This window comes from Schistocerca cancellata, chromosome 3, assembly GCF_023864275.1.
Source record: "Schistocerca cancellata isolate TAMUIC-IGC-003103 chromosome 3, iqSchCanc2.1, whole genome shotgun sequence".
Classification (NCBI taxonomy): domain Eukaryota; kingdom Metazoa; phylum Arthropoda; class Insecta; order Orthoptera; family Acrididae; genus Schistocerca; species Schistocerca cancellata.
In genome coordinates this window covers 500,693,232-500,709,518 of record NC_064628.1, presented here as the reverse complement: position 1 = coordinate 500,709,518, position 16,287 = coordinate 500,693,232, and the positions used below count along the sequence as shown (strand labels likewise).

Genomic DNA, 16,287 nt, shown 5'->3' with positions numbered 1-16,287 from the left:
CGCTGTCGGTCTCCAGTTGTGGCATGAGCCAATTTTCCGCGGACTACGCGTGAAACTTGCCCGCACGCGTTCAACCGTTTCTTCGCTCACTGCAGGCCGACCCGTTGATTTCCCCTTACAGAGGCATCCAGAAGCTTTAAACTGCGCATACTATCGCCGAATGGAGTTAGCAGTTGGTGGATCTTTGTTGAACTTCGTCCTGAAGTGTCGTTGCACTGTTATGACTGACTGATGTGAGTGCGTTTCAAGCACGACATACGCTTTCTCGGCTCCTGTCGCCATTTTGTCTCACTGCGCTCTCGAGCGCTCTGACGGAAGAAACCTGAAGTGCGGCTTCAGCCGAACAAAACTTTATGAGTTTTTCTACGTATCTGTAGTGTATCGTGACCATATGTCAATGAATGGAGCTACAGTGAATTTATGAAATCGCTTCAATCATTTGTAATAGCCCTGTATATAGTCATAAATATCCCATTCTTCGGTGCAGTAATTACATTTTATGATCTTTCATAAAACGTAGTGATGAAGTGCTTTGCTGTCATTTCAGGTGAACAATGAGCAGGGTTCTTCTCGAACGAAAAACATTATGGGTCACATTCCCTCAATATCCGACGAATCTGAAACAGACATAGAAGTGGATTCCGAAGACTCATATGCGCCAGATGTAGCCGGCATGCAACATTCTGATCACAATTCTTCATCTGAAGTATCGGAAGCAGAATTGAAAGAGGTAACTCCTGCAGCTTCGTCAGATGATGATTTCAGACCAGATGGAGAGTAGAGGTGTGAACAATGATCCCGTGAAGATACAGAACATGCTGGAACTTACTCTGGAATACAGGGGTGTTTTTCTTGGAATTCAAAACCAACTGCCTCGCTAAACAGCCGTTCAGCGACTAATGTTATAAAAATACGGCTTTCATGTCAGAAGGAAGACGTTCGAAGATGACAAAATCCCGGTCCCGAAGTTATCTGGCGTATCTTCTCCTCCGACAATATAATACGTAACATTGTGAGGTGGACTGGGACAGCGTTTCGTATAAGGAGAAATATCTGCACTTTTTGGCCTCCTTATATTATCGGGAATTTTCAGATCATCCAAGGAGGACTTTCATTCTCTTTTTTTCTTCCAGTGAGACTGGTCGTACAATTTTCCGGGATATTATGCCGGAAGAGAGATGTAAAGTATTGCTTAGGTTCTGCGCTTCGATGATTCAACAAGGAGAAGAGAGGGAGAGAGAAATTAAACCCCCTTGCAGCCACTTCAGCTGTTTATGAGATTTTTATTGACAATTCTGAGCGGAATCACGGAATTGAGGCATTTGCTTGCGTAGACGAGACCTTGACTCGTTTGAGAGGTCGATGACGGTTCAGAATGTACAAAATCACCAAAGTGGCTAGATACGGCATAAAAATAATGTGTTTGACGGACGCGAGGAATTCATACATGTATAACGCATATGTGTACGTCGGGAAAGACATTGATGGGGTAGGGCTCACTGTCGAGCAAAAACACCTGTCAAACAGTAGTACGCTTATAGAAATGCATCTACAATATAGAAATATCACCTCAGTAACTGGTCTTCGTTGGTGCAAATTGCCCGGCAGTTGTGGGACACCGGACTCACGATGGTTGGGACCATGCGGATAACAAAGGCCAAAAATCCTCACGGAACTTCTCCCAGATAGGAGAAAACCCATCGGTTCAGTCGTCTACGGATTCGCCAAAGAGCTGACTCTTCTTACCTATACACAAAAGAGGAGCAACGCTGTGATTCACTCGTCTACAATGCACCATGATGATTTTGTCGACCAAGGAAATGAGAAACCCGAAATTATTTCATTTTACAATGCAGCGAAGTCAGGTGTAGACATACTCGACAGGAAACGCAGCAATTATTCGTGTAATAGACGGACTATAAGGTAGCCTTTGACTACTTTGTTTCATTTGCGTCAGTCAGTTGCTTCAGTGCCTATGTTTTGCACAAACATGTCAAGGACAAAGCTGCGACGTCGAGATTTTATTTCGTACAAGCTCTAGACAAATTTACCAGACCATTTACGAGCAGTTAGTGTGGGAATAGTGAGAACAGATGACGAAACGGTGAAGCAGCTCAGTCACTGAGGAGATCAGTTCAAACCGAAAGGCTAGAAAAACATAAGAGCTCCAGATATTGTTCCTAACGGAACAAACATATTACTAGCTACCAATGCGTGAAATGCCAACCCTAACTCGCCTGGAATGCTCTAAGAAGCTATGCGACACGTGCGTATCTGGGTTGCCAACTATTATTGGTAGGCAGTTATTATATATGGTAGACAGTTATTATCTATCGCATCGGTAACGAAACCAACAAAATTTATTTTGCGTTCGTCAGCTAGTTCTGATGAATGTGACTGACTGCTAGACACAGCTCATGTATATATTTAAAATTCATTCTAGTTCTCTTTTGGTTCAATACCAGTGTGTTGCAGTGTATAGTCTGTTTATGTTTGCTTGTAATCAGTTATATTTATAATGTACTATTCTGCACCTAAAGTTCATACGAACTTCAGTTGGTGTCATGTCCCCGTTATTATGACGTATTTGAGTTCTTTGAAGGCCCTATTTGTTACACGCTATTTTTGTTTCTATTACAATGTTTTTTTCGATTCCATTCACCCACTTTTTTATATAATTATTTAATGAAGCGCTTATGATGTAGGTATTTATATTTTGCATAGCTATTATTCACACGAAAGATTTACAAGGTTTTCCTTTCACATTTAGCTAAGACGTTGCGTGATCCTATTTCGTCAAATGTTAATAAATTTCTATTTAAATTTACTCATTTATTGCCTAATATAATATAAATATACTAAAAGAGAAAACATGACACCGAGCGAGGTGGCGCAGTGGTAAGGCACTGGACTCGAATTCGGGAGGACGACGGTTCAATCCCGCGTCCGGCCATCCTTATTTAGGTTTTCCGTGATTTCCCTAAATCGCTCCAGGAAAATGCTGGAATGGTTCCTTTCAAAGGGCACGGCCGACTTTCTTCCCCGTTCTTCTCTAATCCGATGAGACCGATGACCTCGCTGTCTTGTCTCCTTCCCCAAACAGCCCAACCCAAAACATGACAGTTAGCCATTGAAACAGAAAGGGAAAACCCCGAGAATTTACGACTTAGTGGTTTAGCAGTGGGAGAGGCGGATGTTCCAGTACCGCAAACTTCGTTCCCAGCTCAGGGTCAAGTTGTTATTGGCGCAAGCGGTTAGAGAACTGAAATGGATTTCAAGCGAGAGAATTGAATTTTCAGAACTATGTTATGACCTGTGGTAGTTAAACCTCTGGCAATGTTTTACAAGGGCAACCGTAAATTATATGGCTAAGCTTTTACAGCCGCCGATCACAGTACCGCTTTGTTACCACTATGGTGTTACCCCGACGTACACGTATCCACGATATACGAAAATACCAACAGTAAAATCTGTAGCAAAACACAAAATTATCAGACGCTGTTGACATTTATACAATTATGTATGCTTGGTCGCGCATCTGTTGGTTTTAGTCGGTCAATTTAATTACATTTCGTGAAAATAACGGAAGAGATCAATGATGGATTGACTTTGTCAACTTAGGTTTTAAATTTCACACAATTATCTAGTTTTCTAAAGTTATCAGTATGTTTTATTTCACACGTACTCTGGAAACAATGTTTTCCGTAACCAGTAACATCTTCTGTTCTTTCCAGTAGGCGTTTCGGAGGATGGCAAATTGGATTTATGTCAGTTAATAAGGTATGGATATATTGTGTGTACGATTCCCGCGTAGCGAGTGGCACTGTCTTTCGGTGGTTACAGGATATTTTCCCAGTCGTACTAAAGACAGAACTAAGCAAAGACTGTGCATTTTCAGCTGATTTATTTCTTACCTTTAACTAATCGTAATATTATTGGACCTCACTGCTGATATACATAGCACACACTTGGCCACAGGCTGTAATACTGTGATACCCCTGAAATGTAGTCGACGGCTTCGAAATGCACAGTGAAAATTGTCTTATGACTAAGACGGATATTCTCATCTGTATTTCATGTCGGTTTCGTATTTTCTCTGTTAATCGCATGTAAATTTGATGATATTTGTCAGTTTCACGTCATTTAACAACTCCTATAGATATAAATGAATGTAGCGTCTAATCGAGCGCTACAACGAAGCAAAACGATAATTTCATTAGCAAGTGATATACGCCTCTCTTTTTAAAAACAAGAGCATATGATAAACAGGCAACTGATATCATTCATTAAAAAAATGCTATAACTGGAGACAAAAAGAAAGCAATGCTTGTGCATGACGGACGAGCGCAAAATCGATCTTACATAGAAAGTCTCGAGAGCAATTAATTGAGATTTCTGCTTCAACAGCGAATCAACCAAGAAATACCTTCCGGCAACGATGACTTAATATTCTGCTTACAATTGGATTATATTCTGTACATTAACTTGCCGTAATTCGTGTTGCTTCACAAGACAGGTCTCTACTTTATGGAGAAGTGCTTAGTATGGGAAATAAGTTAAGAAAGAATCATTGAGAAGAGTACTCACTCTAATGTGAAGAGATTCATTGGGGCATATAGGGACATCCATACCTGAAACATAACAAAAATGCGTATAAAAGCATCGAATAGCTATAAATACTTTACATAATCAATATCTAAATCCAATTATCACTTTATCACTGCTAGATCCACGTCAGAACTGTTATGCTGTCCTGTGAATCTGGACACACGAATGTGCACTTTAAGCAGAATTAGGCATTTTAGTATGGTATTCTTGCTTAGTAAGAGTGACAGAATACAAAATGCAGAGTATCTGAGTAGTCAGCATCAAATATTCGATACTGAGGATGAAGACGTGGAAGACCAATGGGAAAAGTTCTAAGGCACCGTTCAGTATGCCTTGGACAAGTATGTTCCGAGCAGTTATAAAAGGCGGGAAAGACCCGCCGTGGTTCAACAGCAGCGTTAGAAAACTGCTACTTAATCAAAGAGACCTTCATCACTGATTCGAGAGAGGTCAAACCTACCTGCTCAAACAGCGAAACTCATGTGCTACTTTCAGTGTCTCATTACGTAATCTTACTCCCTCAGCACAGTCTCATTTAATCTACGACTACATTGCAATACCCTTGTTTCAGTGCGCCTTCTTACTTGTACTTTACAGATCACAAGAGGATCAGTTGGTTGGTTGGTTGGTTGGTTGGTTGGTTGGCCGGTTGGTTGATTTAGAGAAGGGGACCAAACAGCGAGATCATCGGTCTCATTGGATTAGGAAAGGATGTGGCAGGAAGTCGGCAGTACCCTTTCAAAGGATCCATCCCAGGATTTGCCTGAAGCGATTTAGGAAAATTACGCACAACCTAAATCGCCAGCCAGTGTGGTCGAGCGGTTCCAGGCAGTATGTAACCGCGCGACCGCTACGGTCGCAAGTTCGAATCCTGCCTTGGGCATGGGTGTGTGCGTTAGGTTGGTTAGGTTTAAATAGTTCTAAGTTGTAGGGGACTGATGACCTCAGAAGTTAAGTCCCATAGTGCTCAGAGCCATTTTTGATCCTAAATCAGGATGGCCGAACACGGGTTTGAACCGTCGTCGTCCCGAATGAGAGTCCAGTGTGCTACCCAGTGCGCCATCTCGCTCGGCAAGAGTCTCCGTCTACGCCTATAAAACAGTAGGTAACACGTTTTAAGGAGCTCTCCTCACATGATGTCATGCGCAACAATAATGGCACAGCTGTATTGCTGGAGCCGTCCAATGGACCCGTGACAGTTTGTGCCAAGGATACAGCATCCAGCATCTGGCGCGCAGCAAAGGTCACACACCTGCCGCGATGTCAGGTGCGCCAGGGGAAAGGCGTCTCCTTCCTGTCACCAAAGCAGCCACTGGACACTTTATTTGTTGTCGCCAGCTGCACTGCGGCAGCAGTGGACGTCAAATACAGAAATGACGTACGGAAACAGTGTGGTGACAAAGTCGCAGTCATCACGCTGCTAGAACGGAATCGCAATATAGATAGTTTTCCGATGGTCGATGAGCAGCTTTTGACTATGAACGACAGTAACTGGTACTCGAAAGTGTATATCCACGTAGCTAGCAACAACTATCACGGTGAAAGGAAAAGAAAGGCTGAACCAATATCCTGACACACACTCTGCATCCTTTGATGCAATGGGCATAGAAAGGTTAAAATGCTGTTTCCAAGGGAGGATAATCAATAAAACAGTTCTATGTTCACAGTCTATAAGAATTTACTGAGACCTTTTCTTTTTAATTTAATCCAGACTTTATCGCCTTCCGTTGTAGCTGCCATTATTTTGAAATTAATACGTTTTGGAAAAAGGTGCTGCCATGGACAAAATCCATTTTTTTGACAGAATCCTTACTCTAGATATACACTACTGCCCACTAAAATTGCCACACCAAGAAGAAATGTAGATGATAAATGGGTATTCATTGGACAAATATATTATACTAGAACTGACATGTGATTACATTTTCACGCAATTTGGGTGCTTAGATCCTGAGAAATCAGTACCGAGAACAACCACCTCTCGCCCTAATAACGGCCTTGATACGCCTGGGCATTGAGTCAAACAGAGCTTGGATGGCGTGTACAGGTACAGCTGCCCATGCAGCTTCAACACGATACCACAGTTCATCAAGAGGACTGGCGTATTGTGACGAGCCAGTTGCTCGGCCACCATTGACCAGACGTTTTCAATTGGTGAGAGATCTGGAGAATGTGCTGGCCAGGGCAGCAGTCGAACATTTTCTGTATCCAGAAAGGCCCGTACAGGACTTGCAATATGCGGTCGTGCATTATCCTGCTGAAATGTAGGGTTTCGCAGGGATCGAATGAAGGGTAGAGCCACGGGTCGTAACACATCTGAAATGTAATGACCACTGTTCAAAGTGCCGTCAATGCGAACAAGAGGTGACTGAGACGTGTAACCAATGGCACCCAATACCGTCACGCCGGGTGATACGCCAGTATGGCGATGACGAATACACGCTTCCAATGTGCGTTCACCGCGATGTCGGCAAACACGGATGCGACCATCATGATGCTGTAAACAGAACCTGAATTCATCTGAAAAAATGACGTTTTGCCATTCGTGTACCCAGGTTCGTCGTCGAGTACACCATCGCAGGCGCTCCTGTCTGTGATGCAGCGTCAAGGGTAACCGCAGCCATGGTCTCCAAGCTGATAGTCCATCCTGCTGCAAACGTCGTCGAACTGTTCGTGCAGATGGTTGTTGTCTTGCAAACGTCACCATCTGTTGACACAGGGATCGAGACGTGGCTGCACGATCCGTTACAGCCATGCGGATAAGACGGCTGTCATCTCGACTGCTAGTGATACGAGGCCGTTGGGATCCAGCACGGCGTTCCGTATTACCCTCCTGAACCCACCGATTCCATATTCTGCGAACAGTCATTGGATTTCGACCAACGCGAGCAGCGATGTCTCGAAACAATAAAGCGCAATCGCGATAGGCTACAATCCGACCTCCATCAAAGTCGGAAACGTGATGGTACGCATATCTCCTCCTTACACGAGGCATCACAACAACGTTTCACCACGCAACGCCGGTCAGCTTCTGTTTGTGTATGAGAAATCAATTGGAAACTTTCCTCATGTCAGCACGTTGTAGGTGTCACCACCGGCGCCAACCTTGTGTGAATGCTCTGAAAAGCTAATCATTTGCATATCACAGCATCTTCTTCCTGTCGGTTAAATTTCGCGTCTGTAGAACGTCATCTTCGTGGTGTAGCAATTTTAATGGCCAGTAGTGTATTTACAGTGCAGAGAACGATCGATTAAAGGGATGATATCCTGCAACGTCTTTCTCAGGGATGGTCGCGGCGCTTGGAACTGGTTATGAATGCCTGTGCTCATTATACTGTATCTGTGATGTTCGACTCTTTGATCATATTTCATCATCATATGCACAGCTATCCTGGCTGCGTGCAGGTAAGCGCAAAGATTTTCATATCCTTTCAACTGTCTTATCAAGGTTCACTGTCCCTCACATCTCTCCTCTAAACAACATGGCAGAAACATCGGTTCCCATCAGGGAAAAATCCTTTCTGTTCAACTTCATCGTTTAGCCACTTTCTGGAAGTCCTTCCCAGTGGCAGAAATCCGACTCAGGAGTAAACTTCCGCATGATGTCAGAGAACTGAATAATGCCAACGGCTTCAGAAGACACTTAATGACGTGTCTGCAAAGCAAAAATAATGATTACCATTTCCCTCTACGCACCAGTTACCCTTGTTCATCCTTCTATCCAATCTGACCTTCCTCATTTCACAGAGCTTTTAGTCGATGCAGCCTCCTTAAATTTCCTGTTCGCATTACTGTATCAGAAAACAAGTATTTTTCTTTTTATATCTGCCATTATTATTATTATTGACTTTTTTTTCTCAGACTTAAGTCTGGTTAAAAATGGAACGTGACGCGGACCTCAGTCAAGCGTGACTTCCTTGTAACTGTATGGTATATGTTATATTGCATTTAGGAACTTTCGGGTAATTGAACATGTATCAATAATTACAGATTTTTGTAGTTGTATATATATGTTTGGATATAGCTGTATTGCATTGATATACTGGTGAATATTGTGAGGTATGACTCCTGTAGTTGATAGTATAATTGGGATAATGTCGACTTTATCCTGATGCCACATGTCCTTGACTTCCTCAGCCAGTTGGATGTATTTTTCAATTTTTTCTCCTGTTTTCTTCTGTATATTTGTTGTGTTGGGTATGGATATTTCAATTAGTTGTGTTAATTTCTTCTTTTTATTGGTGAGTATGATGTCAGGTTTGTTATGTGGTGTTGTTTTATCTGTTATAATCGTTCTGTTCCAGTATAATTTGTATTCATCATTCTCCAGTACATTTTGTGGTGCATACTTGTATGTGGGAACGTGTTGTTTTATTAGTTTATGTTTTATGGCAAGTTGTTGATGTATTATTTTTGCTACATTGTCATGTCTTCTGGGGTATTCTGTATTTGCTAGTATTGTACATCCGCTTGTGATGTGATCTACTGTTTCTATTTGTTGTTTGCAAAGTCTGCATTTATCTGTTGTGGTATTGGGATCTTTAATAATATGCTTGCTGTAATATCTGGTGTTTATTGTTTGATCCTGTATTGCGATCATGAATCCTTCCGTCTCACTGTATATATTGCCGTTTCTTAGCCATGTGTTGGATGCGTCTTGATCTATGTGTGGCTGTGTTAGATGATACGGGTGCTTGCCGTGTAGTGTTTTCTTTTTCCAATTTACTTTCTTTGTATCTGTTGATGTTATGTGATCTAAAGGGTTGTAGAAGTGGTTATGAAATTGCAATGGTGTAGCTGATGTATTTATATGAATGATTGCTTTGTGTATTTTGCTAGTGTCTGCTCGTTCTAGAAAGAATTTTCTTAAATTGTCTACCTGTCCATAATGTAGGTTTTTTATATCTATAAATCCCCTTCCACCTTCCTTTCTGCTTAATGTGAATCTTTCTGTTGCTGAATGTATGTGATGTATTCTATATTTGTGGCATTGTGATCGTGTAAGTGTACTGAGTGCTTCTAGGTCTGTGTCACTCCATTTCACTACTCCAAATGAGTAGGTCAATACTGGTATAGCATAAGTATTTATAGCTTTTGTCTTGTTTCTTGCTGTCAATTCTGTTTTCAGTATTTTTGTTAGTCTTTGTCTGTATTTTTCTTTTAGTTCTTCTTTAATATTTGTATTATCTATTCCTATTTTTTGTCTGTATCCTAGGTATTTATAGGCATCTGTTTTTTCCATCGCTTCTATGCAGTCGCTGTGGTTATCCAATATGTAATCTTCTTGTTTAGTGTGTTTGCCCTTGACTATGCTATTTTACTTACATTTGTCTGTACCAAAAGACATATTTATATCATTGCTGAATACTTCTGTTAGCTTTAGTAATTGGTTGAGTTGTTGATTTGTTGCTGCCAGTAGTTTTAGATCATCCATGTATAGCAAATGTGTGATTTTGTGTGGGTATGTTCCAGTAATATTGTATCCATAATTTGTATTATTTAGCATGTTGGATAGTGGGTTCAGAGCAAGACAGAACCAGAAAGGACTTAATGAGTCTCCTTGGTATATTCCACGCTTAATCTGTATTGGCTGTGATGTGATGTTATCTGAATTTGTTTGGATATTAAGTGTGGTTTTCCAGTTTTTCATTACTGTGTTTAGAAACTGTATCAATTTAGGATCTACTTTGTATATTTCCAACTTATTATTATTATTATTATTATTATTATTATTATTGTCACTATTAGTGGCAGTGGTACTACAAGTACTGCCACTATTAACTTTATTCGTTCATAGTATTATTTACTCACAATGCCACTATGAATATCCAAATCACATTAACACTATTTGTCATTATCAAAATTGTTTTATCTTCGGTAACTATGATGTAAAAAAGGGTACTGGTCCGACGTAAGAGATTGCCTGGTGGTGCTAATCCAACCAGGATAAATAAACAATAAAATTAAAAAGTGAGGTTTAACTTCCAGAGGATATTGTGATGATCAGTCCTGATTACGTATAATGCTGACGTTTATGAACTGTTTTGTTTTTCTTCTGTAAGATGCAACTGATCTCTGCGATACCTGGTGGGGCCACAGCAACAAGGCGTTCCCACCAAATTTTCTATTTCACGGTATAGTCCCAGTGCCTCACTTCCAAGGGGTAAAGTACTTCTCTCTCGCCCTGTACCCACCCATCATTCACTAGCTTTCATTACTGAGTAGACAGGTTCACAGTACACGTAAACAGATACATTTAAAACTATACTAAACCGCGATGATTGGCAACAAAGACCAATCCAAAATAAATGAGTACACGCGCAAGTAGACCTATCAAGTCACTTGCAAAGATAGATGTAGATATCGGTGGACATCTCGAAATGTTAGGCAACAGATAGGAGGGATGTCGGCCGATACAAAAAGTGATGATCGTCGAAACAGGCAGTATTCCGTGGTTACTCGGTGATATTTTCGGTCCATATGTATGTCGGGGAGTCCTCTTTCGCCCCCCTCCCCCTTCCCCCGCCAACAGGACGAGTTCCGATGATGAAAAATTATTTCCAGACCAGGATTCAAACCAGCTAGTTCTCTGCCAAGACCAACGAACTCAGTCAGAGAAACGGGCCATACATATACAAATTGGTGTCAGTGTACTTCCAATAGCAGCTGTACCCCTCTTTTCCGAAACTGATATTTATATAGACAAGAAATGTGCTGCAAATTTCTCGTTCCATAAATTTCTGGTTTGTTTTGAGTGTTACAGCCCTCTGCCAGAAACTATATTACTAAGCTTGCCTGAATGGAAGTAACTTGGCGGAGCCATTTGTTCACGGGATGTACTTACTTTTTTTTCTGTTTTAAGTTCATGAATAGGCTAACTCAGTTGTACATTAGCACCGCAGTTTCTTTTAATAAAAAATGAGCGATACTTTTTCGAAAGTATCTCGTTGATATGCGAAAAGAAGGTGGTACTAAACTTTAAAATGGAAAGTCCTCCGACGAGAAGCATGGCCCACTTCCGATCATACAGATATCACCGATTTTTTTGTTTATTTCTGCCCCTTAGTGTGAGAGTGACGGTGATTTGACCGGCTTGAGCGCGAGGTAAAGATACGACATACGGCTGACGTGCGGGAAGCCATTTGTGGAATTGTCCCCTGAGAATTTCTGTGACTTGGCGACCTTCTGCATCTGCCATGCGCGAGAACGTAGATTACAACGCTCCAAATGAATTCATGTATTGTCATTAATTTTACGCTCTCTGACAAGCACCTGTCGCCGAAGCAGGAAGTGAATCTTGTGTGTGTGTGTGTGTAGAATGAGAACGGAATTGACCGCTCGCTGACGAACTTCATGCGTGTAAATCCCGCGGAAAGCAAATTGTCTGCAGATAACTTGATAACTTTCAGCCGTCATGTGGATTAGTAATTAAGTGTTCATAAACCAACTTTTAGCGAAAACTGCTGCGTTATTGGCTTCCCAATAAATGGCAATTTCATAGTTCTCTTAGTATATTTAGCGATCCACCGTCGCCGGCCGCAGTGGCGGAGCGGTTCTAGGCGCTTCAGTCTGAAACCGCGCGACCGCTACGGTCGCAGGTTCGAATCCTGCCTCGGGCATGGATGTGTGTGATGTCCTTTGGTTAGTTAGCTTTATGTAGTTCTAAGTTCTAGGGGATTGATGACCTTAGAAGTTAAGTCCCATAGTGCTCAGAGCCATTTGAACCATATGATCCACCGTCACTTTTTTCATGCAGTTCAATCAAATTAATACGAAATAGATAATTTCAGCAAAGAGTCCTTGTAATACGCCCTTGGGGTACGCACAAATTAACCTTCACGTATAACGATTTTGTTCTGTTAAAGCTCTAACTGTTAGGAACTCCTTGAATTGTATCAGAAAAGTATTGCGATTTTCATTAAGCTCCTATTTTGTTCAGTAGGTGACAGTGCTGAATGCCATATGGGAAACACGGAATACTACAGCAATCTGGGCCCCATAATGTACGGTCAAGTAAACGAACAGACGTAGGCGAGTATCACTAGGTCTCTGACTGCTGAATCGATTTTCGGCCGTACGGTGAAAAATTCATTATAGTGTCTTGCAGTCCCGCCATAACACTGTTATTTCTCCGTACGAGGGGCTAATTTGATCCGAGTGTGGTTTATCTGTTATAATATTCCATACAAGAATCTAGCGAGACCATAGCTGCCGCTCTTTGGCGTTCATTGCCCTCTCACGCTGTGTGAATTGTACGTAAACTCACAGCTGTGTCGGCTCATCCCTAAAGAGCGATAATCTGGATGCAGGATAAATCTGCTGGACATAAAATAAATAAATAAATTCCTGTTCCAGTCTCGAATGATGCACTGGAAGAGCGACTGCGGGCATGCTCCCGTTTAGTTCGAATCTGTCATAGTTTTTCCGCGAGATGTATGTAGTGAAATGCAATATACTGACTGACTAGTCTAGAACGGTACGCTCTCGAAATTTTAAAAAGTAAACCACACCCTGATGCACAACGCCTCTTTTGTAGTGTTTGCCAGCGGAGTTGGAAGAACATCTAATTTACGTTTCGCGCTTCCTACACGAACCTGTGAGAAAACGCACCGCTCTTCTTTGAATGTACTCTATTTCCCCTATCGATCGTATCTGGAACGAGACCCACACCGACAAGCAATATTCAAGTATCATTCTGACGATGGAGTGATTGAACTGGAATTCGCAATATACTGACTGACTAGTCTAGAACGGTACGCTCTCGAAATTTTAAAAAGTAAACCACACCCTGATGCACAACGCCTCTTTTGTAGTGTTTGCCAGCGGAGTTGGAAGAACATCTAATTTACGTTTCGCGCTTCCTACACGAACCTGTGAGAAAACGCACCGCTCTTCTTTGAATGTACTCTATTTCCCCTATCGATCGTATCTGGAACGAGACCCACACCGACAAGCAATATTCAAGTATCATTCTGACGATGGAGTGATTGAACTGGAATTCATGAGCAATTTTTCCAAAGAATATTAGCCTGGAATCCGCGCTTCCACTGATTAGTTTTTCATTGTCGTTCAACTTTAAATCGCTCCAGACACATACTCACAGATGTTTAACGGGTGTGACAGCATCCCATGGTTGCTCGGCAGTGATGTAATCGTATAATATTATGTCTTTTCGCCTATTTATGAGCAATATATTTCATTTGTTTATGCTGAGGGTCAACTGCCAATCTCTGTACAAAGCGTCAATACTCTGCAAGTAAGCAATGGCTTTAACAATGTTTTGGTGTTTTCCAATGACGATGTTTGACGGTATAAAAACAAGCGTTTCTCTACGGTAATCACGGTCAGCCGAAGACGGATGTCGCGGAGGCAACATACATTCTGGAGGCGAACTCCCACTGTCGTCGTTCTCCTCTACATCATCATGAAACATGAAGATCAGTTTTCTCGGTCCTGAGATACTGAAAGACTACGATCGACAACAGCCACAATACCCTCATCCGAAAATGGAGGAAAATTAAATAATTCGTCACTACCACAACGCCTCAGAAATCTTTCTACTTCTGCGTTTGATAACCAGTTGTTTGATGACAACTCCAACGGCTTCATTACACGCCACTACACTGTAATACAGCCAAAAGAGGCGAAAGACAACTACAAAAACTGCTTCTGCCATCTATGAGAAACATTTATGTTATTAGTACAGCCTACAAATTCATGAAGTCCATACATCCATTCTGCGTTAAAAGGTCGAAACGTCGAGGGGCATCAGTAAGTAATACGACACAGCCGGCTGGGGTGGCCGAGCGGTTCTGGACGCTACAGTCTGGAACCGCGTGACCGCTACGGTCGCAGGTTCGAATCCTGCCTTGGGCATGGACTTGTGTGATGTCCTTAGGTTAATAAGGTTTAAGTAGGTCTAAGTTCTAGGGGACTGATGACCTCAGAAGTTAAGTCTCACAGTGCTCAGAGCCATTAATGCAACACACTTTTTTCGGACATTGCTGAATATGTCCGCTTCAGCCCTATAGTTTAATGAAGTTCCAATTGGTGGCGCCGCTATACATAACCTTTAAAACTGCTTCAGTAACGGAAGTGTGTTCCTAGTTGTCACTGAGTTTCTTTTAGCGCAACACCAGAGCATCGCAGATATTCACAGGCGCTTGAAGAATGTCTACAGAGACCTTGCAGTGAACAAATCGAGTCAGGTGAGGCATCTGTCGACATGGCAACAAGGTCGCCCAAACTTGTCCGATCTTCGCGTGCCGGTAGGCGGCACACAGCTGTGACTCCTGCAGTGTTGGAACGTACGGACACTCTCATTCGAGGTGATCGACGGATCACAATCAAACACCTCGCTGCACGACTGGACGTCTCTGTTGGTAGTGCTGACAGAATGGTTCACTAGTTGGGGCAATCCAAGGTGTGTGCCCGCTAGATTCCTCGCCACCTAACAAAAGTGAAAATGTGTGAAATTTTATGGGACTTAACTGCTAAGGTCATCAGATTAGGGAAGAACGGGGAAGGAACAAACACACACACCCATGCCCGAGGGAGGACTCGAACCTCCGCTGGGACCAGCCGCACAGTCCACTACTGCGGCGCCCCAGACCGCTCGGCTAATCCCGCGCCGCCCACCTAACTAAAGACCACGAAGAGCAACCATGGACCATCTTTGCGGAACTGCTTGTGCATTACATGTCTGATCGCTACAATTTTTTGTCGAACATCGTCACTGGCGACGAAACATGGGTTTATGACTTCGAACCGGAAACAAAACGGTAATCCATGCCGTTTATTATGACGATCTGCTTAATGGTGTTTTGGTCCATTTCTTGAGCACAGGACGACAGCGATTCTGATTGCCACGTACTCGAAAAGTCGTTGGTAGATTGAGATTTTCACTCTGCAGCGGAGAGTGCGCAGATTGAAAACTGTGTGCCGGACCGATGCTCTTAACTCGAGACCTTCTCCTTTCGCGGGTAAGTGCTCTACCATCTGAGCTACCAAAGCACGACTCACGACCCGTTCTCACAGCTTTACTTCCGCCAGTACCTCAACTTCCATCTCCCAGACTTCACAGCAATTCCGCCGGGAAGCTTGCAAAACTATCACTCCTGAAAGAGTGGATACTGAGGAAACATTGCTTAGTCGCAGCCTGGCGGACGTTTCCAGAATAAGGTTTTCACCGTGCATCTCTCGGTCCGGCACACAGTTTTAATATTCCTGGAAGTTTCATACAAGCACACACTCCGCTGCAGAGTGAAACTCTCATTCTGAAAACATCCCCTAGGCTGCGGCTAAGCCACGTCTCCGCAATAACCAAGCGAGGTGGCGCAGTGGTTAGCTCACTGGACTCGCATTCGGAAGGACGACGGTTCAATCCCACGTCCGGCCATGCTAATTTAGGTTTTCCGTGATTTCCCTAAATCGCTCCATGCAAATGCCGGGATGGTTCCTTTGAAAGGGCACGGCCGACTTCCTTCCCCGTTCTTCCCTAATCTGATGAGACCGATGACCTCGCAGTTTGGTCTCTTCCCTCAAACAATCCAATTTCTCCGCAAGGCCCCCTTTTCACGGAAGTGCTATTCCTGCAAGCTTCGCATGAGAGCTTGTGTGAAGGTTGAAAAGTAGGAGTTGATGTACTGGAGGAGGTAAAGCTCTAATGACGGATCGAGA

The 16,287-nt window shown here is 42.7% G+C and overlaps 1 protein-coding gene across 1 annotated transcript in view; it reads right to left on the bottom strand.

Annotated features, from left to right (window-relative positions):
• The window catches only part of LOC126175272 (tRNA dimethylallyltransferase-like), a 1,221,602-nt gene that overhangs the window by 1,076,749 nt on the left and 128,566 nt on the right, over positions 1-16,287 (bottom strand). Inside the window, exon 3 of the mRNA XM_049921925.1 lies at positions 4,588-4,631. The gene's annotated coding sequence lies outside the window, so the exon portion shown is untranslated. The remainder of the gene's footprint in view (positions 1-4,587; positions 4,632-16,287) is intronic.